Raw genomic sequence first — 21,646 nt, forward strand, 5'->3', positions numbered from 1 at the left:
CACTCTGGAGCATAGGAGAAGGAAACATTTCTAAATAAAAGTATATAATCTTTGTACATAATTTTTTGGCATTCCATCACTCTTAAAAACTGTTTGCTATTTATTTAATAATTATCCATAAATTAACTCAATTTAAGATTAGTCCAAATTTTTAAATTAACTAAGGGTGTTTAAAATTATGTTTAAGCTTTCAAACTTCAAAACATAATTACTGTTACTATAAAAACTTTGTTGGATTAATGAAACAATTTAGTCAAACACAAATTTATATTTTTTCATAATTTTAGTTATTACGTGGGAGCAATATAAGCTTATTTCATTATTAAGCCTATATTAGAAGTCTTGAAAGTACAGAGTATTCTCTTTATGAGTAAAAACAAATCAAAAGCTTATTAAAAATATAACATGTACTTTATGCCACATTTTTATAAAATCAAGGAAAAGATACATAACTACTACTCATTTTTAAACTAAAATTATTAATGTAGTCTAATATGTCAAAAAATTAATCTTTATTATGTAAATTTGAATTTAAAAAATGTTTCTAAGCCAGTTATTTCTAAAACATTATCAGTTCAATGTCCTTATTTCCTGTGCATTTACAAGATTTCTATTTATATAAACACTTCCAACAAAAATAGATACGGTATTCATCACACAAACATCATCAGATGATGAAATGCTAAAACCGCAGTCCCAATGAATGCTACCACCAACAAGAATAATTTACTGACCATACAATTAACCAGAAACAAAAATTAAAAATCTATAGGGAACTGCTCGCTTCGGCAGCACGTTTACTAAAATTGGAACGATACAGAGAAGATTAGCCTGGCCCGTGCGCAAGGATGACACGCAAATTCGTGAAGCGTTCCATATTTAAAAAAAAAAAAATCTATAGGGAAAATGAAGAAAGCAAAACCGAAATTAAACAAATTAGAGAATAAAGAAATTCAAAGCCCTTTTGCTGCTTAGGATTTATTGTGAAAGCCAAGAAAAGATCTAACTGGTCCAAAAACTATCCAGGGGGTATACTTCCCCACCAATGCAATTTCCCTGTGTCCACGAGGTGAGGATATGTGAGTATCTCAGTGGAGAGAATATGTGAGTATCTCAGTGGATGATCCACAAAACTGATGAAGTGTAATTTTCGGGAAGACCAAGTCAGGACTCTTATGCGTATATAAAATGGATATATGTCAAATACTTCCTATCACTCATAAATTAATTAGGGAACCAGTAAGATGATAAAACTGTTCCAAACAACATGTGAGAAACTATTAGTAGGCAATGTTACAATGAGATTACTTAGATACAAAACTGGCTAATCTCCTACATGGCCATAAAGTTCAACTTCTGGGGGTAGCATCACAGATAAAATATAGGATGCAGAGTTAAATGGGAATTTTGGATGAATAGTAAATAACTGTTTTAGTGTAAGTATGTCCCAAATACTGCATGCATTTTTTATTTGCTAAAGCTGGGAACTTTTGTATTGGACAGAAATATTTGTATTTCTTCCAGATAAAAATTTGTGAAATAGCCTGCACACCTCTAGAGATTTAAGACAGCTCTGACAATAAAGAGTCAAGCCCAGAACTACATTGGAAGAATGAATACCGAGTAATTTAACAAGATTTGGTAAACCTAAGGTTTCCAAATCTTGGATAATTTTCCCAATGAAGCACAAGTTAAAAATGTAAAATGGAACATGCTATTTATTGCAAAATAACACTGGGAATTAAGATATGAACAAGAAGAAGATAGAAATTTTCTTAAGTCTCTGTAGATTCAATTTCAGAATGCTTTAATCATTTTATTCCAGAGTACTAGTCATGCAAGAGGTATTCTGACATTTAAAATTGCATTATCAAGGGCACCTGGCTGGCTCAGTCAATAGAGCATATGGCTCCCGGTCTCGGGGTTGTTAAGTTTGAGCCCCACATGGGGCAAAGAGTTTACTTACTAGAGAAAGAAAGAAATTGTTTTAAACATTTGCATATCATCATCACAAATGCAGGTTGGAAAGGTTATTCTAAGCCTCATGGCTTTTTCAATTGCAGAATATTTGATTCCAGAAAAAAACAAAACAAAACATAACAAACCTCACAATCAGACAGGGTAAAAGTTGTTCACAAGTATTATTTGAATAAGATCAGTAGCTGTATTCCCCTACTGTGTTCACCTTTCTCTAAAGCAGACCAAGATATACCACTCCACATTTCTGAAATAAGTCTATCAATTCAGTCTATCAAGGAATCATTCTTCCTACCAGGAAACTATGTAATAACTATGTAAATTTGATTTTGAAAGCAAAGTTAATGAGTAAATGATCTTAATTACAGAGTTCAGCAAGGAAGAAATCTCTCCAAGAGCTAGACAGATAATATTCATAGGATAACTATATAAAAGAATCTCTCCAATACAATCTAGCTAATGTCATGTATTCATTCATCAAAGATTTACTGAGCTCTCTATCTGTACTGGATTCAGGTGATAACAATATAAACAGGTTGCATCCCTACTTTTGTGAGCTCATGTCTAATGGCATTGGTATGAAGGGAAAGGAAAACAAACAAACAAAACGGTAGACTGAAGCTAAATAACCAAACTTTAATAAATTCTCTCTACAAAAGGGTTTTAGAACTTAAAGGTTAAATATATCTCCTGGTATACTGACAGCCGAATGAAAAGCCAAACTTAGCCTGACAATGAAAGTGTGATTTCTCTTGGTTTAAACTTTTGCATTTCAGAAAGCAGTGTCAAAAACAATAACATCAGACAAAGGGCCACTTGGGAAAGGCAAAGAAGAAAATTCTAAACTTAAAAAGAGGAGAAATTTTAAATATTAGAAAGGCACCAACATCTGTACCCACAATGAGAAAAGTAAAAGTAATGATAAATACTAAAGGGTCTTTTAAAACAAAAGGCCAGCAGGTAAGAATGGTCTTTGCTCAGGCACCACTATTCAAGCGATGATCAATGTGGTAAGGTAAGGACATAAAAGAATCACTGGGGAAAGATTTTCAAAACATATAGAAGTACCTCGTCCTCCAGATTCAAACACTCTCTTGGTTGTAACAGCTAGCTGCCTATTCAAAGCGGATTCTCCCCTTACGAGAAGACAGATTTCATTGAGAAACTGCCGCATCCATTAATGCTCACCTCCCTGGACTTCTAGAGCGAAAGGTGACTCTGTGACTCAATCTAGTTTATTGGATAGAAGTGGAAATCCACTAGGTGAGGCATCTAGGAAATCTATAGTTTTCCTGAAAAGAGACACAAATGTAGCTAACATGCATTCTGCCCTTTACTATTTCCCTTCTTCCTACCCGCAAAGGGGAATGATAGCTTTTAAAGGCAGTGCCAGTGTCTTCCCATCATGAGGAACAAAGCTCTACAAGTGGAGGAGCAGGAAGCAGAAAGGAACCTGATGCACAATGACCTCTGTAAGCAGCTGCACTCCTCCTAGCGATGAAGGAGCTAAGGCAAGCTGAGGGCCAAGTACATGCTAACAGCAGCTCCCCGCAGGCGGGATATGTGTGGTATTCCTCAGACACTCCCGCCTGCCCAGAACAAAGGAAAGGGGTTTTAGGGCTTGCCTAAAATGTGGTGTGGGAAACAAAGGCAAACGCAAACTTAAATTCCCTTACTGACTCTAGCCCAATGACAAGTCCTTGAAACAGGCATAGTGACTTCTCTCTAGGAGCTCAGCTGCCTCCATGATGACACTTTTCTTGGGCCTAAAGGGAATCGTGGCTTAACATCATCCTGACCCCGAGGGTCCTGTGAGTCTCCTTTAACACCTAAAAATTCTCTCTTTTGGAAACTTCCTTTATCTCTACCCACCTCCCCCCAAGATATATGTTGGCAATCAGACTCCAGGCTTCTAGCTTCCTGATAGACGCCTAAAGGGTCTCATGACTGAGGTTTTCCCAAACAGTAATAAATGACATTTTCCTAACAACAGCTACCCCCTCAAGGTCCTGGAAACGTTGCTTCCAAAATTCCTTAGAGACTTATGCTGTTCCTAACCCCCTTCTAGCCTGAAGGCGTATAATCAGTCACTCTTCACAACTGCACTGTAGCTCTTTCTGCCCACAGGTCTTGTTCCCTTGCTTTAATAAAATCACCCATTTTGCACCAAAGACGTCTTCCAGGATTCTTTCTTGGCCATCAGAAACCCGCCATCACCCCAAAACCCCATCATTAGGATAAGATGGCTGGGTGAAACACAAAACTGGTAACTGTCTACAGAGCAATACACGATAAGATAGCTATATCCTTTCCACAAGACAGAAATCATTTGCATCTCTACTATATAAATATTTGCGATTTTACGGTACTTGCACTACATCTGGGATCTTTAATCCATCATCTTGATAGTATATGTATTGATACATAAATTATATCTCATACAAACATATGATATATCAAACTGTTGATATATCCAGACCTGTTGGGTGCTAGAAAAAGCTTTAGTTGTAACTAGCTGAAGGAAATATCATGTCCTGATTGGCCTCTGTCTTTGCTCCCCTTGTTATCCACTGATCCTTATCCGTGTGTGTAGCCACCCAGTTTACCGTCCATGCCACTGTATGCGGAACAGTCCTCTTCAGTTACCTTGGAGAAAATCCCATTGATAACTCACTGTATAGTAAGGAACTGAGGGAAGTAGAGACTAAACAAAAGAGACTATGCCCGTTGTACTCTAAACGCTTCTGTAGTCTAACTGCTAATAGTTACTTAGCATAAATGTAAAAACTCTGCTAATTAACAAGGGATGCTTTACAAAATGAGCTAATTGTAGTTATATTTCATGAATAGGTAGCTGCATGTTTCTCTCAGCTCTCGGTGCAAAACTTGTGGCGACTAGCCTGGATTTGGGAGTAAGAAAATAATTTTGTCAGGAAGCACTGCCTCAAAACTTCCCCACTCGTTGCTTAAAACACCATAGCCCAGAACTGACTTCTGGCTCTAGCCAAGTGAGGAGCTTGGCAAATCCTCTCCCCAAAGAGCAACTATAAAGCTGAACAAAATTGACAAAAACAACCATTTCAGCACAACGGCAGTGGTCCAAAAGCACACAACATTAAGCAGCATTTATGCTTGAAACACTGAATACTGAGTAGAAATAGCAAGTCAGTGGCATTTGAGCCTGAGGTCCTCCTGACGCCCCTCCAGCTTCACTGGCACAGGAAGGCAGGCCAGGAGGACGGACAGCTTCACTAATGAGATCAAAATAGACTGAGCCTCTTTAAATGCACAATCGAATACACGTTCTTTCCAAGTGCAAGGGAACATTTACAAAGATAGAGCACATTCTGTGTCATAATGATGAGGGAGCAGAAGGCAGGCTGTCAGGCCTCAAACATCCCCCATCCCCCACCCAGGTGGGATGTGGGTAACAGTCCTCGGTCACTCCTGGCTGCACAAGAACAAAGGAAAGGGGAAAACAAAGGGTTAACTGATAGAGATCATAGTCCTGCAGGACCTGAGTCTGTAACAGTTTACCAATCTCAGTAAATTATAAGAAAAAGGCAATCCTGTCTATAGCCTAATCTCCGTAGACACCTATAGACTCAGTTTCCTGGAGCCCCAACATCACCCTCCCCTCCTTAGTGCTGGGGGGAACACAGACAAGAAGGAAATGGCAGATAGAACTAAATTTCCTATTAACCTGCAGCTCATTGAAAAATACTTGAGGCGGGCAGAGTAAAACACTTCTCCAGGAACTCCTACAGTCTTTATGTTAATGTTTTGCTAGAGGGGAAAACAACCTCAGTTTAACAATAGCTAACCCTTATCACCCCAAAACCTCATCCCTAAGGTGAGTCGCAGTAGTATTAAAAGGATTCGAGTCACATTAAATCTATCCTCTGATCACTATGAAATTACATCAGAAAATTGTCAAAATGAGTGAAGGGAAACCTCACTACAATGGAGTTGGGAGGTTTTGGCAAGGGGTGCTCTCGTGCTCTACCAGTTGTAGTCAATTGCAGACCCACCAGGAAGAGATGTGCTTAAACTGTTGTGGAATCTGGTCTGGATCACACTGGCTGAAGAACCAAGCAGCACTCGGAGATCTTGGAAGGGAGGAGGTTTATTTTACACCAGGGGGCTCAGAGGAGCCCGGGGACAAGCAGGGTGGGAAGAAGAATCCTGAAGGTGGAGCCTTTGATCAGGGACAGGTATTTCCTTATCAGTCATGCCGGTCCTCTTATAACAGATTTTTCCTTATCAGAACTTACATGGACTTGACCTTGCATGTGGATACTACTGTACTCCAGCTGGAGGCAGGGATGCTTTTCCTCATTCCTGTTCCACTCCGGAGCCCACAACAGCTCAGCCAGTGAAGAGCCACCATATTTCAAACTCCCAGTTTACTCCAGTGGACTTTTAGTTCATGACAGCCCTTCTCAACTTAGCCATTTTCTCCTTAATAAAATATACTTCTTCTTTGTCCCCCAGATTTACCTATGGTTTTGCCCCACCTTTTGGTCCCAGACTGCAAGTCCCTTTTTCTCCTGAATAAGTCCATCTTTTGCTGGTACAATAACGGGCAGTCTTTACTTTGAAAGTTAGCAAAATCAATAACAAAAAGATTTCCATAAACTAAATATTATGTTTCTAAACAACCCATGGATCTAAAAAGGAAACCAAAAGTGAAATTTGACATCTTTTGGACTAGATGAAAATGTAAACACAATTTATTAAAATGTGCAATACGCCTCCAAAGTTGTGTTAAAGATAAAATACCTGTTTTAGAAAGCAATCAAGTTCTCAAATCAGTTTTCTCAACTTCCACTTTAAGCAGTCAAGGTGTCCTTCAAAAGGTGAAGGGCACGTGCATACAATGGAATATTATTTACCACTAAAAGGAAATGAGCTATCAAGCCACAGAAAGACGTGATGAAAACTTCAACGCACACTGTCGAACGATAGAAGCTGGAATGAGAAGGCTGTACACTATAGCCTCTAGGACATTCTGGAAAAGGCAAAACTATGGAGGGAGTGAAAAGATCACTGGCTGCCAGGGGGTTGGGAAGGAAAGAGGAAAAGATGCAACAGTGGAGCATGGGGAATTTTAATTTCAGGTCAGTAAAACTATGCTACTGTAATGGCAAAGAAAGGTCATTAAACAGGTGTCAAAATCTGTCGGAGGTCGTGCCGGCTCCGACAGCTCCAGGGGTCCCTGAAGGATGGACGGTGTCGGCGAAAGAGAATGAGAGCCCCGAGATTCTTTCTGATCACCAGGCAGGCATCTCTGTCCTATCGGTTTTGGTGTCTTTATTTTAAGGTTCAACGATAATATGACATCAGAAGACAGAATTTTTACAGGGGCTAATTATTTGTAATAAGATGCTGTGATCAGCGGAAGGTGTACAGAAACAGGCTTTACAAAAGTATTCTTGCAGAACCTCCCCATATTCTTGACGTCATTCCCCCAGATTAAGATGCTAACAAACTTATTTTGCATGGGTAGGCCTCTAGACAATTTTTAATCACAAGAGGAAGAATGTATATTAGGTGTTCCTAAATTGCTTGAGCGAGCCTTTTCCTTGATGCTGAATGTGCAGGCACCATGGGGGCCCTGAATGTGTCAGTCTCTGCATNAAATCCATAGGATGTACAACATAAAAAATAAACCCTAATGTAAACTATGGACTTTCATTAATAATAATGTATTAATATTGGCTTATCAGTTTTAATAAAAATAGCACACTAATTCAAGATATTAAGAAGATAGGAAACTGTGTTGGGGCAGAGGTATGTGGGCAAAGGGGAACTGTGCACTTTGGGCTCAAGTTTTCTGTAAATCTAAAACAGCTAAAAAAAGACAAAAAAGCACGTTTTATACATGTATCTTCAAACTATTTATGTGACCCTTTCAAAGTTCAACAGATATGGTCCCCTACTTATAATTGTGACCAGGACTTTAAACATCAGATTGGGGAGGTTGTCAAAATAAAAGAAAAACCTTGAAGGTTAAGGTTCTCCCCATTTTCAGGATCATTCTGCTACGGTCATTCATTCACTCTGCTGTACTAAAGTACACTGAACTTCTAAGACCTAACTGATCTCATGTTTTGATACCCTAGTAAATCTCATCATTTGGTTCTTATACTACACTCAAGTCTAGGCCATAGATTTTAGCCTCAATCATGTGGTCTTGTTGAAGTGTAACATTATGTTCTCAACTAGTGTTTCGTATCCTTAAGGGCAGAGAACAGAACCCGTTCCTCAGTGTGCCTGACAAACCTCAGTACCATGTGGAATATAAAGTAGGCTTCAAAATATTGCTTCATTCTCACGCTTAGACCAAATGTATTATAGTTTAAAAATCCTGAATAGCATAATTTACTACTGAATTTAAAACCTAGAGCCTTTGAGTTAAAAATGCCTCTTCATAAATATGCCCCTGGAAAACATAGAGAATTAGTGCTTCATAACTTTCCAAAGTTGTATGGGCCCCCAAAGAGTGTATCATCTCCAGCTGGGGCCATGAAACCCAGCATATCTCAACCAGCAGAAACAAAACGAAGACAACTTTTCTTCTTTCTCTCAACTGCTCCACCATCTCAGTTAGCCTCCAGCCTCAAGGAGGCGAACGGAAGAAAAAGATAAGGTGCAGCAGTCCCTGGAATAATCAGGGAAGGAGACAAAACACATACTAAGTGACAGTGGGGTTAGAAACGAGGAGAGATGACCTATGCCATCTTGGACTGAGCACCTCATGGGACACCGGTGTGGGACGGGCACAAGGCAAGGACACACAAGTGTGGACAAGGAGGAAGGATGATCCTGGCAGAAAACAGACTTCTTATATTTTGGGGTTTTTTTTATTTTAAAAAAGTTTGTATTTACTTTTTTTTTTTTATTATTCTTGAGAGACAGGGAGAGACGGAGTGTGAGCATGGGAGGGGCAGAGAGAGGGGGAGACACAGAATGCGAAGCAGCCTCCGACTCCAGGCTCTGAGCTGTCAGCACAGAGCACAACGCGGGACTTGAACTCACAAACTTTAGGGATCGTGACCTGAGCCAAAGTCAGATGCTTAACCAACCGAACCACCCAGGTGGCCCTTAAACTTTTGTTTTACTTACATAAAACATTTATATCATTTCAAAGTCAAATCTAGAAACAAGAAATATGTAGAGAAGTGTGGCTTCTATTTGTCTCTTTACCTTATTCCCTGCCTCCAACATAGTAGGGCTTCTATTTTAAAATAGAATCTGGCGAGCAGGCTCTGTTGAAATTTCTCTTAACCTGTGATGAACATAACTTTGACGATATGAAAAAAACAAAAACAAAAACAAAAAAACAACCCCAAACAATGAAAAGCTAGCTTTCCTTTCAATCTGCTTTTAAAATGAGAGAAATTTCAACTAAGAGAAGGCTGATGGAAAGGCTAAAAGCATTGCTGCTGGCGACCATGCTAAGCTTTTCTAAAAGGCAGTGAGAAGACACTTTGTTTCTCTGAATTCTTCCTTCTGAGGAAGGAGCATAAGGCAAGCTGATGGCCAAACACAAGCTAACACCCCAGCCCCCCGGGTGTGATATGTGTGATATTCCTCAGGCACTCCTGGCTGCGCAAGAGCAAAAGAGAAGACAGAAAACAAATGGCTAAGTGGTAGATATCAGGGTCATGCATGACATGAGTCTCCATCAGTTTACAACTATCTTAGTAAATCACTAGAAAGAGGCAATCTTATCAAGAGCCTGATCTCCAGAAACCTACAGACTCAGTTTCCGGGAGCCCCAACTTCCCTTTCCCCTCCATTGTGATGTGGGGAACAAAGGCTAGAGGGAAAAGGCAGGTAAAATTCAATATCTTTATGACTTGCAGCCCATTGACAAATACTTGAGGCAGATGCAGGGTATCACCTTTCTCCAAGAAACCCCTAATGTCCTAATGTCAATGCCTTCCTTACTAGAGGAAAAACAACCTTAACTTGACAATAGCAAGAGGACACCTATCTGAGGAGTCCTCTTTAGCATATCAAAGTCCTTCTGGAGGCCTCCCTTTTGACTTTCCCTCCCCAACTCCACAGTATATAATGAGTAACTCTTCGCAACCCCAGTGCAACACATTCTGCTCATGGGTTCTGTCCCCGTGGGTAAATAAAAAGCACCTTTTTTGCACCAAAGACATCCCAAGAATCCTTTCTTGGCTGTCAGCTCGGAACCCCCATCACTTCTGAAACTTCATCACTTCTACTGATTGGTCATCTTTCTGACCCCAACCCTTCTACTTCTAGTTTGTATCTCGCTACAGCCACTTTGAGACTGAAATTCCCAGAAAGCTGCAGAACCAAAAGTGGATAGGAAATCCTCAGGAACAAATTAAATTCTAAAGTAGAAGGTACTTACTCATAAACACCACAGGCAGACATAGATAAAAGAAGGGACCCGAGGGAGCACACAAAGGTAATGACAGTATTTTTTAAATTATCTGTTAATTGCTCCAGAGAGTAAGAAGCAGAGAAGAATGCTCCCTATATGTCCATAATTCTACGTTAGAAAATACTAACAGTAATTGTTGCAAATTCGTGTGTAGATATCGACCAGTATTAGCTATTGATATGAAAAGGGGATTTGACAAACGGTGATGCTAAAGGTATTCATAATACCTTGTCAGTTCACACACATCACCCCAGGATATTTCCTTAGTTATGAGAAGATAAGCAAAACAAATACAAAACAATATACTGTCCATGAAACATAAGGGAAAAACATAACACCTGTAAAATTCAGGAAGGGCAAAGCTCAGATTCTTAAAAAAATTATAAGAAGCTATCACATCAATCACATAGGAGTCTCTAAGGACACAAGTCTAAACCAAACTGACTCCATGACAGGCTTTAGGTTTCCCCTCCAAACTAAAAGGCCTAAGTTTCAGCTTCCCAGAAACTGTCAGGCAGTTACACATTGCCCAAGGCAGGAGAAACCACCCTTGCAACACCCAATCAGGAAAAGCCAGGGACCACCCTCCACATTACTAAGGGAGAGGCCTAGAGATAGAAACTATAGATAGGACCCTGCTACCTAATGTTAAAGTTAACCCTTTAGTCGCTGAATAAGACCCTAGGCTCGCTCTGTGATTGGTTAAATTTAAAGGTACTCTAAACGTTGTAATTGGACCCGCCAAAAGTAACGAATACTCTAGACAATGTGTATGGTCAAACCCGCTGTCAATGATGTTGTATAATTATGATTGGATCACTGTTCCCATGTCACAACTTCTGTAACTCCCCCTTCATAAACCCCATAAAAACCCTACTCTGCCCTTGTTCGGGGCTCTCAGCACGGATCCACTGCATTGGTGAGGTCTGGGAGCCCGAGCTCGAACCCATAATAAAGCCCTTTGCCTTTGCATGTGTGACTCGGTCTCTCCTTTGGTCGTCGAGGATACTGCGATCTGGGTGTAACAAGTCCAGGCAAAGAAGAAAAGATAGTAGAATAATATATCAAGGAAAATGGATAAGTAAAGAATCACAGTGAAATTAAAAACAATACAGAATTAAGTCCCACCAGAGGGAGTGAGGAGCAGAATGCATTCTCAAGAACATCAAATTACTGGAGCGGAAGCTAATTAAATTAGTGGGCACATGTGAGAAGTTGTTGCACAAGGCAAAAAAAAAAAAAGTTTAAATTACTTTACAATATATAGAATAAAGAATGAAGAGCCAGTTTTAAAAACTCTTTTTCAGGAAAGCAAAGAACTGAAATAAAAGCAACAATAAAATTTATGACAGAAAATGATGAAGAGGAAAAAAAATGCAGAAAGCACATTGAAAGGGCTCAACAGATACCAAGCGAAAGTGGTTTCGACAACTCCAATTTTACACACATATCACCAAAAATATTTAACTTTGAAGATGTTGGGAGGAAAAAAGCTTGTAAATATTCACGTTGAAAAGCATAGATTAACTACAAAAGAATAAGACCTCAGCTCAGATTTTTTTTTTTGCTGTACCTAAAATAACGCCTAGTACTTAGTCAAAAACCAATAAATGTTTATTTAATCAACGAATGAAATGATGATCGTATGTGTGTTGGCAACAAAAAAAACAGGAATTCAGAATATAAAACACTTATGTTCTCCATTTAAAAAAGAACAACTAGTGACTTACCCATAGCTTGCTAAGAGGTTACTCAAATAAACGTCTCAGATGTGGGGATGTCAGGTAGAAGAACCCTTGGGAGACCCCACTGTAGGACTGTGAGATCAGAAGGAGTTAAGTGCCAAGTGCCAAGCAGCTAGAAAACACAAGAGAGAAACGTGTTTACTTTAAATACTGTCATTTTAAATTCACGGCTACTAGAGTAAGATTTAGGAAAGATAGGGGAATGTGACTGATTCCGATCTAATACATAAACTGTATTCAGAAGCTAACTATTAGTGTTTGAAATATTTAGAAAGAAGGGCACCACTTAAGTATCTGTATATAAGCCACACCCCTACCGTCTTGGGCAACTTTTGTTTTTCTCTTGGAGATAATAGTGGATATTGGGCATGCTCTGCCAGTACTTTATTGTAGGAGAGAGCGGAAGATGATTACAAGAGAGCCTTTAGAAACACTAAAATATGGACTGAGGGACATGTAAGTCCTTAAATGGCTCGTAAGAACATGTGCAGCCTCTTCACTGACGGCTCACAGTGGGAATAAAGGTAGCGTTGATGAGGCAGCATAAGGCAAGCTGAGGGCCAAAGGCAAGCTAACACCCCCACTGGAGGCGGGATGTGTGTGGCATTCCTCAGGCACTCCTGGCTGCCCAAGGACAATGCAAAGGAAAGAAAACCAATGGTTAACTGATAGAGATTCCACTCACCCAGGACAGGAGTCTCCATCAGTTTACAAATATCTTAGTAAATTACAAGAAAAAGGGAATTTAAACAATAGCCTAATCTCCACAGACACCTTTAAGACTCAGCTTTCTGAAGCCCCTACTATCACCCGCCCCTCCACAGTGACGTGGGGAACAAAGGCAAGAAGGAAATGGCAGGTACAATTTAGTTTCTTTGTAACCTGCAGCCCATGGACAAATACTTGAGGCAAATGCAGAGTATCACATTTCTCCAGGAACCTCCTCCTGTCCCAATGTTAACACCTTACTACTGGACAAACAACCTTAGCTTGACAACAGCAAGACCTCAGGTATCTTAGAAGTCCTCTTTAGAACTCTAGATGCTGGCGAGGATGTGGAGAATTGCCTTTGCCTCCCCACTGTTGGTGGGAATGTAAACTGGTACAGCCCATCTGGAAAACAGTGTGGAGGTTCCTCAAAAAATTAACACTAGAACTCCCCTATGACGCAGCAGTAGCACTGCTAGGAATTTACCCAAGGGATACAGAAATGCTGATGCATAGGAGCACATGTACCCCAATGTTCATAGCAGCACTCTCCACAATAGCTAAAACATGGAAAGAGCCTAAGTGTCCATCAACAGATGAATGGATCAAGAAGATGTGGTTTATCTATACCATGGAATACTCCATGGCAATGAGAAAGAATGAAATCTGGCCATGTGTAGCAACATGGATGGACCTTGAGGGTGTTATGCTGAGCGAAATAAGTCAGGCACAGAAGGACAAATATCATATGTTTGCACGTATAGGAGGATTAGGAGGAACTTGACGGAGGAACAAGGGGGAGAAGAAGGGCAGAAATGGTGGGGGAAAGGGAGAGAAGCAAACCATGAGAGACTCTTGAATGCTGACAAAAACTGAGGACTGATGGATGTGGGGGGAGGGGGGGATGGGCATGGAGGAGGACACTTGTGGGGATGAGCACTGAGTGTTATGTGGAAACTAATTTGACAATAAACTATTAAAAAAAAAAAAGAAGTCCTCTTTAGCGTATCAAACTCCTTCTAGAGGCCTCCCTCTTGCCTTTACCTCCCCCCAACCCCACACTATATAACCAGTCACTCTTCACAACCCAAGCACAACTCCTTCTGCCCATGGGTCCTGCTCCCGTGTGTTAATAAAATGACCTTTTTGCACCAAACATGTCTCAAGAATTCTTTCTTGGTTGTCAGCTCGGAAGGCCCACCATTCCAAAACTTCATCAGCATCGTTAAAATGTACTAATCACGGCATTACTCCAGCAAGCCTAGAAAGACTTAGTTTGGAAACAAGAAAGAATACCCAGAGCGACATCATCATCAAAGTCCCAAGGATAAGCTCACAGCAAGAGGCTGGAGGAAAATCTTTCTCTCTGCTATCTAATCCTAAATAACTATGTAGAACATTACAGACATCGGTCATTCAGTGATGATGGCATCTTATAACTAAACATACTGATGGGGATGGTCATTGGTATCAGTCATCTATTGCTACATAACAAATTATCTCCAAAGTCAATGGCTCCAAACAAAAATCAGTGGTTGGATAAGGTCTAGCTGCTCTCAGATGGCCTTGCCTGGGATGACATAGCTTTCTTCCACGTATCTCTCCTAATCTTCCAGCAGGCTGGCCTAGGCAGATTCTCATGGTAGAGGAAGGGGACCGTGAAAGGAAGCAAAGTGTGCGAGAAATTTCTCAAGACTGCTTGCATCAAATTTGCTGCTGTCCTATTAAACAAATTAAGTCACATTCCAAGCCCAAGCCACCGTGGGTAAGCACTCCCAAAAGCTGAGACTACAGAAAGGTGCAAAATGGGGGCAGAAAAATCCCACCACAATATGGAAATGAATAGAAGGCATTACTCCAGTCAAGTCGCCCCTAGACATTATTCATCACTACTAAACTAAAACCAATTAAACCTGATTATAGCTATGCTAACAATTGTCCAGCAAGTCTAGAAATAAGATTAAAAGAAATTACAACAGTATGTTATTGTGGTTTTGGGGACAAACTTTAATTCTTTCAATATTATTATCTTTCCAAGCTTTCTTTCCAAATAAAATATCTATTGCAAACAATATATTCATTTTGGGGGATTTATCCATCTTGATGTTGAAAGCATCATTACCTCCTTTTACATGACATGGGCTTTTTTTTCCCTCAGATGGTAAAAGCATCATTACCTCCTTTTACATAACACAGGTTGTTTTTTTTTCCTCAAAAGCCCTCATTTTATTACTGTCAACTACTGCAAACACACATACATACCACACATGTGCACACATACACACAATTACCTGCACACAGATACACACTCCTGTTTCACAATTGTGTCCATAAAAGAGGTATACTTTCCTGAGGGTTAGTTCATATTATGGAGTACTTGGGGATGGTGGTATACAATCTTGTCTGCTTATTAGAATCACATGGGAACTCAAAAAGGTATTGATCTCTGGGTCCCACTCCCAGGGGTCTGAGATGTGGCTGGCATGTAATTATTTTAAAAGTTCCTCAAAAGATTCTAATGTGCAGACAGCGGTTAGAACCACTGACTTAGAGTGCTTGCCACTATTGGTTATTCTGTGATTGCTATTACCATCCATTCTTGACTAGTGATTTGTCCAATTGATATAACTGGAAACAGAGACAGAAACAAAGAGAAAGCAAATGAAAAATTTTTTTTGCAAGAACAGTATGTTTTTATAAGATATTTTAAAACAAGAGTCTTCCAAACATAATCTGTCATAGCAATGATCCAGACTAGAAGTTGATGACAACGGAATAAACAAAACGAACACAATGTAGAGGCTGCTTTTAGGCAACGGGCTTGAGCAATGGAAACCTGAGTAAGGGAAAAGGGCCCAAGGTGACCACCAAGCTGAATGCAAACAGGCTCATTAAGCGACCCATTTCAAAATATCCACACGCCCTCCCTAGCTGATCAATGGGCTACTTACAACTGGGAACAGATACCAATAAAGGAAAATTCCCTATGTTCTCATGCCTCCTCACTCCCCCCCAACCTTTACTCTATCCCCACCACCACCTCCTGGTAGACAGCCTCTCCTTTGCTGTCCTGCCTGCTCCTCCCTTGCACTGGATTCAGTAAGCTTCTACCTCCTTTGTTCAGCCTTGGTTGAATTCTTTCACAGCTTGCGAGTGCCTCAACCTTGATCCCGTCCCTCCCTCAACACAAATCTACCCTTGTAGTTTCCTTTCCAATCATAACAGAGCAATCAGCAAGATTAAGACTATTTTTTTTAAATTTTTTAAATGTTTATTTCTGAGAGACAGAGCATGAGTGGGGGAAGGGTAGAGCGTGAGGGAGACACAGAATCCAAAACAGGCTCCCGGCTCTGAGCTGTGAGCACAGAGCCCGACACGGGACGAACCCACGAACCACGAGATCATGATTTGAGGGAAAGTCGGACGCTTAACTGACTAAGCCACCTGCGTACCCCGAGGTTAACACATTCTAGAAGAGAAACATGAAACAGGACCAATTAAATCTTCTATACATTTAAGGAGATCATACTAAGGAACAGCTACAACAGAGAACAGAGTATCAATATTTTAAAGACAGACACAGTCTTCAAGATAGAATAGGTCAGTGAATTCGTTTTAGCTCAAATCCAGTGGGATAACAATTGGGCATATGGCAAATGCCTCAATGTATAGCTCTTAAAAGCTAAGACTTCCTTGAGCATCTGGAACGATTTTCAAATAAATGAAGGATAAGTGTTTTGTCTCAAAGTTGCAAAAGTACCTTCCTTTTAAAACAGAGTTAAATATTTAGAAACCAGTTAGGGTAATATGTTAATGTTATAGGATTCTGGCCAGTTGATCGGCCATCATTAAAAGCGCTTTAAATAGTGTAACCATATGTCTGATTTTCCTGACTGTCCCTGTTTCTACTGTTAGAAATCAATCAGTGCTGCTACACTTAGTTAGTTTCTCTTTTCATTCTCAAAAAAGTTCCAGCTCAGATAATATGAAGTTGAATCCACATTGAAATAATATGTTAAAATCTCTACAAATGTTATTTAATTTCACACGATTTGCAGCAGGCTCTTACATTTAGTCAATACACTCTTTTGGTGTGTGCCCATGAGCTCAACTTGAAATCTTATTTTAAGTCAGTATAGTAGATTACAGAAAGCAGCTTATAGTTGAAATGTCTCCTCAGCTAATTAAAGAGCTTTCCTATTCAGCATTTGATTTGATCTTCCTTAATTTCACAAAAACTGTATCAGATTGTTGAATAGGAATATGTATAGGTTTTCATTAAGATCTGTTTTCACATAATAGGCACAGATCTGTAAAGCGAGATCTCTAGAATTGAAGTATTGCCTTCCAGAAACTTAAAGGCAGAATTGTCTATGTCAAACATCAGTTCATTCAACCCTAGAGTTGATTACTCTGATCTAGTTGGTGCCTCCTTCCTGAGCTACTTGCAAAGCTGCTACCAGATGGAGACTAGTTCCTCCTAAGAGCAATTAAGACATTTCAAGTGTGACTCTTTAAAAGGTAGAAGCTTTAAAACACATACGTCCATTATTTCCTATAAAATGTCTTAAGGACTATTACAAAGAGAAAAGAGGTCCAGCAGCGATGTTTCTGAGCTCCCTGCTAAGTCCATCCTGAGACTGCAATTGTATCTGTTTACATGTGAAGGAAAAGAAATTTTGCCACCCCAAGATATGCTTTTGGCAGATGGATTATTCTGAATTGGTTATTTTTAAGAAACTGCAAACAAAAGAGCAGCTCTGAATACCAAACAGAAGGGACCCTTCTGTAAGAGACATTTACATTTATAAGGGAAAGCTTCACGTGTAAGGGTGTCTCCCTTGCTCTACCAAGAAGCAGACAGACTCTAAATCTCTNTCCCTCCTGAGACTGCAATTGTATCTGTTTACATGTGAAGGAAAAGAAATTTTGCCACCCCAAGATATGCTTTTGGCAGATGGATTATTCTGAATTGGTTATTTTTAAGAAACTGCAAACAAAAGAGCAGCTCTGAATACCAAACAGAAGGGACCCTTCTGTAAGAGACATTTACATTTATAAGGGAAAGCTTCACGTGTAAGGGTGTCTCCCTTGCTCTACCAAGAAGCAGACAGACTCTAAATCTCTGGAGATAGTTATCAATACAGAGAGCAAGGACTTAAATCTGCCTAACAGCAAATCCCTTGTTTACTGTGTTTCCTGGTCACTTCCCATGACTGCCTCCCTGTTCTCAACAAGTTCTTTGCTCTTTAGCCAGAGATGGTGTTTAAACTGATGGCTTGGGCCATTTTGGGGCGTTCCTAAGATTTCCTGGCCTCTCCCAAGCACACAAGAGGCATACCTGTTATCAAATTTCCATTTTTCTCCTGTTAATCTGTCGCGCATCAGTTATTAGACCAGCCAAAACACTTAGAAGGGAAGAAAGGAGAATTTTCCTGTCCCTCTACAGGTTTAGTTTTCTTGAGGCTTTTATTGAGAGAAATGCTTGAAAACTGGACATCTCTCTCAAAGTGCTGATTTCACACTAGGTTCAGGAAGCTCAGACACCTTCTAAAGAGTATTGAACTACTATTTTTCAGTTTTCAGTCCATACCCAATTCCAAAAGAAAAACAATCCCTTCTCACATTCGATGTTAAATGTTGTCATTAAAGAACTTAATTTTCATTTTAAACCTACTCTGTATTTTTTCTGGGCAGTACTTTCTCAGACTTTGGTTTTAATAGATATCTGCCACCTGTATTACATCGATTATATTATAAAAGACAGATCCCATTTTCACCTACCTGAGCTAGCTAATTATGCAAAACAGCATTTCCTTAGAAGTCTTTATCTTTGTGGGCAGAACAGAGTTCAAGGGAATGACAGATATTCCTTTCATTTCTCTTTTTCCTATTTCCCTCACTTAGGAAAAGTCTCTAAGGAAACATGGCCTAGTGGAGCCTCTTTGAGTATCTTGACTTCCAGCAGGGAAACAGTGTTATCAGTTACCATGACAACCATATTTTCCCAGAGCTCCCTGCTGCACCTCCCTGCTGATCCTCCTAAACAGGAGCGATCATTATTATTCAATGAAGGCTCTTGATAAAGCTCTTTTCTTTTTAATAGTTTCCAATACTCCTAGAAGCCTTCCTTTCTACGGAGTGAAATGGTTCTCTTAGAGAGAATACATTGAGTTTTCCNCAGAGCTCCCTGCTGCACCTCATTTGCACTAAACAGGAGCGATCATTATTATTCAATGAAAGCTCTGATAAAGCTCTTTTCTTTTTAATAGTTTCCAATACTCCTAGAAACCTTCCTGTCTACAAAGTGAAATGGTTCTCTTAGAGAGAATACATTGAGTTTTCCAAGAGAAAGTTACATTTGCCACCTGTCCATCAAACACACCAAGCACAGTTCAGCCCATGGCATCTTTACCTTCTAGGCATTTTCAGAAGTTTCTACTAAGAGCAGACTTTGATTTAGGCCAAAGTTTAGGTAAGATTTCGGATACTCATTAACCATTTCTTCATATTCTCTCACTTCTCTATCTTGTACTGAAAGATGACTAGTGTATGACTAATTTTTCATTCAAAAATAACACATAATTTTCAAAGTGGCTTTCAAAGTGGCTTACACAATGACTTTTAAACGTTATCATATCAATAAGACTTTCAGGTGACACTTGATTTAGCAAACATTCATTAATTTGCCATTTTCTTCTTTACCTTCCACCTGTATATGCTTCCTTCTAATGTTATTTTCCTTAATGATACACAAGGTCAGTCTATGGTGTCTAGGAACTCCATCCTTTCCTGTTTGTGTCTAGCATAAAATGAGCACATCTTATATAGTTTCTAGAAAAAAAAATCTCTACTCATATTTAGTGTCATGAACGCATCCTCTGCCGAAAGCCTTAATGAAGTATTGTGGCTAGAGGAATGGAGTATGTTGACTGATACAAGACAATCAGGGATCACCCCTTAGAGTATGGGTGAAGGGGAAAGTAGAGGTATGGGGGTTTTATCATAAAGCACTTGGAAGGCATGGAAGAAGCAAAGAGGTCTGAATAAAATAAGGTGACTCTTAGCAGTATGAAGGGTTTGGCACTCAATTTCTCAGAATAGTAAATGTCCACTAAAACCAGAGAGCAAGACCAATTTCTTTCATACGGATCTATTTTTATGACTGTGCCAAACTGTTTTGATTACTAAAGCTTTGGCGGATAGTTCAACATCGGGAAGTATCATGCCTCTTGCTTTTTTGTTCTTTCTTAAGATTGCTGTAGGTTTTCAGGGTCTTTTGTGTTCCCATCCAAAATTTAGAACTGTTTTTTTTTATTTCTGTAAAAAAAAAAAAAAGGCCATCAGAATCGTGATAGGGACTGCATTGAATCTATAGATGGCTCTGGGAAGTATGGACATTTTAATAATATTAATTCTTCTGATCCATAAACATGGAATAACTTTCCATTTGTTAATATCTTCTTCGATTTCTTTCATCAAAGTCTTATATCAACTCTTAGCTTTTTGGTTTAATTTATTCCTAAGTATTTTGTTATTTTTAATGCTATTGTGAATGGGATTGTTATAATTCTCCTTCAGATATTTTCTTGTTAGTATACAGTAATGCAACTGTTATTCGTATATTGATTATGTATTCTGCTACATTACTAAATTTATTGATTAATTCTAACAGTTGTTTAGTCAACCCTGAGGACATTATGCTAAGTGAAATAAGTCAGAGAAAGACAAATACTGTATGATATCACTTATATGAGGAATCTAAAAGAACAGAAATCAAAGAAGCAGAGAGAATTGTATACATCAGGAGCCAGGGGAGGGGAGAATGGGGAGATGCTGGTGAAAGAGTACAAAATTTCCCACTATAAAAATAAATAAGTCAGGTGATCTAATATGCATCATGGTGATGACAGTTAATAACATACATACTTAAAAATAGGTGCTAAGAGAGTAAATCATAAATGTTCTCACCACATACAAGAAATGGCAATTACATGACATGAATGGGGTGCAAACGAATGCTATGTTGGCAATAAGTTTGCAATATATAAGTATAGGAAATTAAAAAAATGTAAATTTTACATTTACCCAATGTTGTATGTGACTTACAGTTCAAGTAATCTGGAAATATGAAAGGATTTTTCTCAGAACTAAATATGGCTTTATCACACATTCATAAAAAAAAAAAAAAAAAAAANTTTAAAGAACAAAGATCCTATAGTATATTGGTCTTAAGAGCCTCCCTACTCTGACATAAGAAAACACACATGCTTTCACTAAGTATGAGTTTAAGTGTTAACTTGGATATTTATATGGTATTAATAAATCTGAGAGAAGTCTAAGTAACTTCTTTAGCCACTATTTAGCAGAATGTGCATGATTTTATTCAGTGTTCCTTTCAGAAAGCTCAGGATGTGGCAAACTATTTCTGTCAAGTGTTCGATACTAAATATTTTAGGTTTTGTGGGCCACTGATTCTCTCTACCAACTACTCAGCTCTAGCACTGTCACAAGAAAGTAGCCACAGGCAATAGGTAATCAAACAGACATAACTGTATTCCAATAAAGCTTTATTTACAAGATGAGGCAAAGAAGTGCATTTGGCCCACGGGATGTAGTTTGCTGACCTCTCATATATGATAAACGTTTCATAAAAGGAAATTAAAGAAAAATTTTGGTAGTTTTACTTCAACTTGTACATGTCTTTTTATCTGACAGTGAAAACCATGTAAATCATCCTGTTTTGCCCTTTTATTTGCTATTAGGAATCTCAGTACTAAATTTAGTT

The 21,646-nt window shown here is 39.1% G+C and overlaps 1 non-coding gene across 1 annotated transcript; it reads left to right on the forward strand.

The window, feature by feature from the left end:
* The first annotated feature begins 776 nt into the window (after window positions 1-776).
* On the forward strand, window positions 777-883 carry LOC144223904 (U6 spliceosomal RNA). The gene has a single exon (XR_013332862.1). It is a non-coding gene; the product is annotated as a U6 spliceosomal RNA (small nuclear RNA).
* Window positions 884-21,646: the final 20,763 nt, after the last annotated feature.

This window comes from Crocuta crocuta, unplaced genomic scaffold (genome assembly GCF_008692635.1).
Source record: "Crocuta crocuta isolate KB4526 unplaced genomic scaffold, BGI_CrCroc_1.0 scaffold272, whole genome shotgun sequence".
NCBI classification, from domain to species: Eukaryota; Metazoa; Chordata; class Mammalia; order Carnivora; family Hyaenidae; genus Crocuta; species Crocuta crocuta.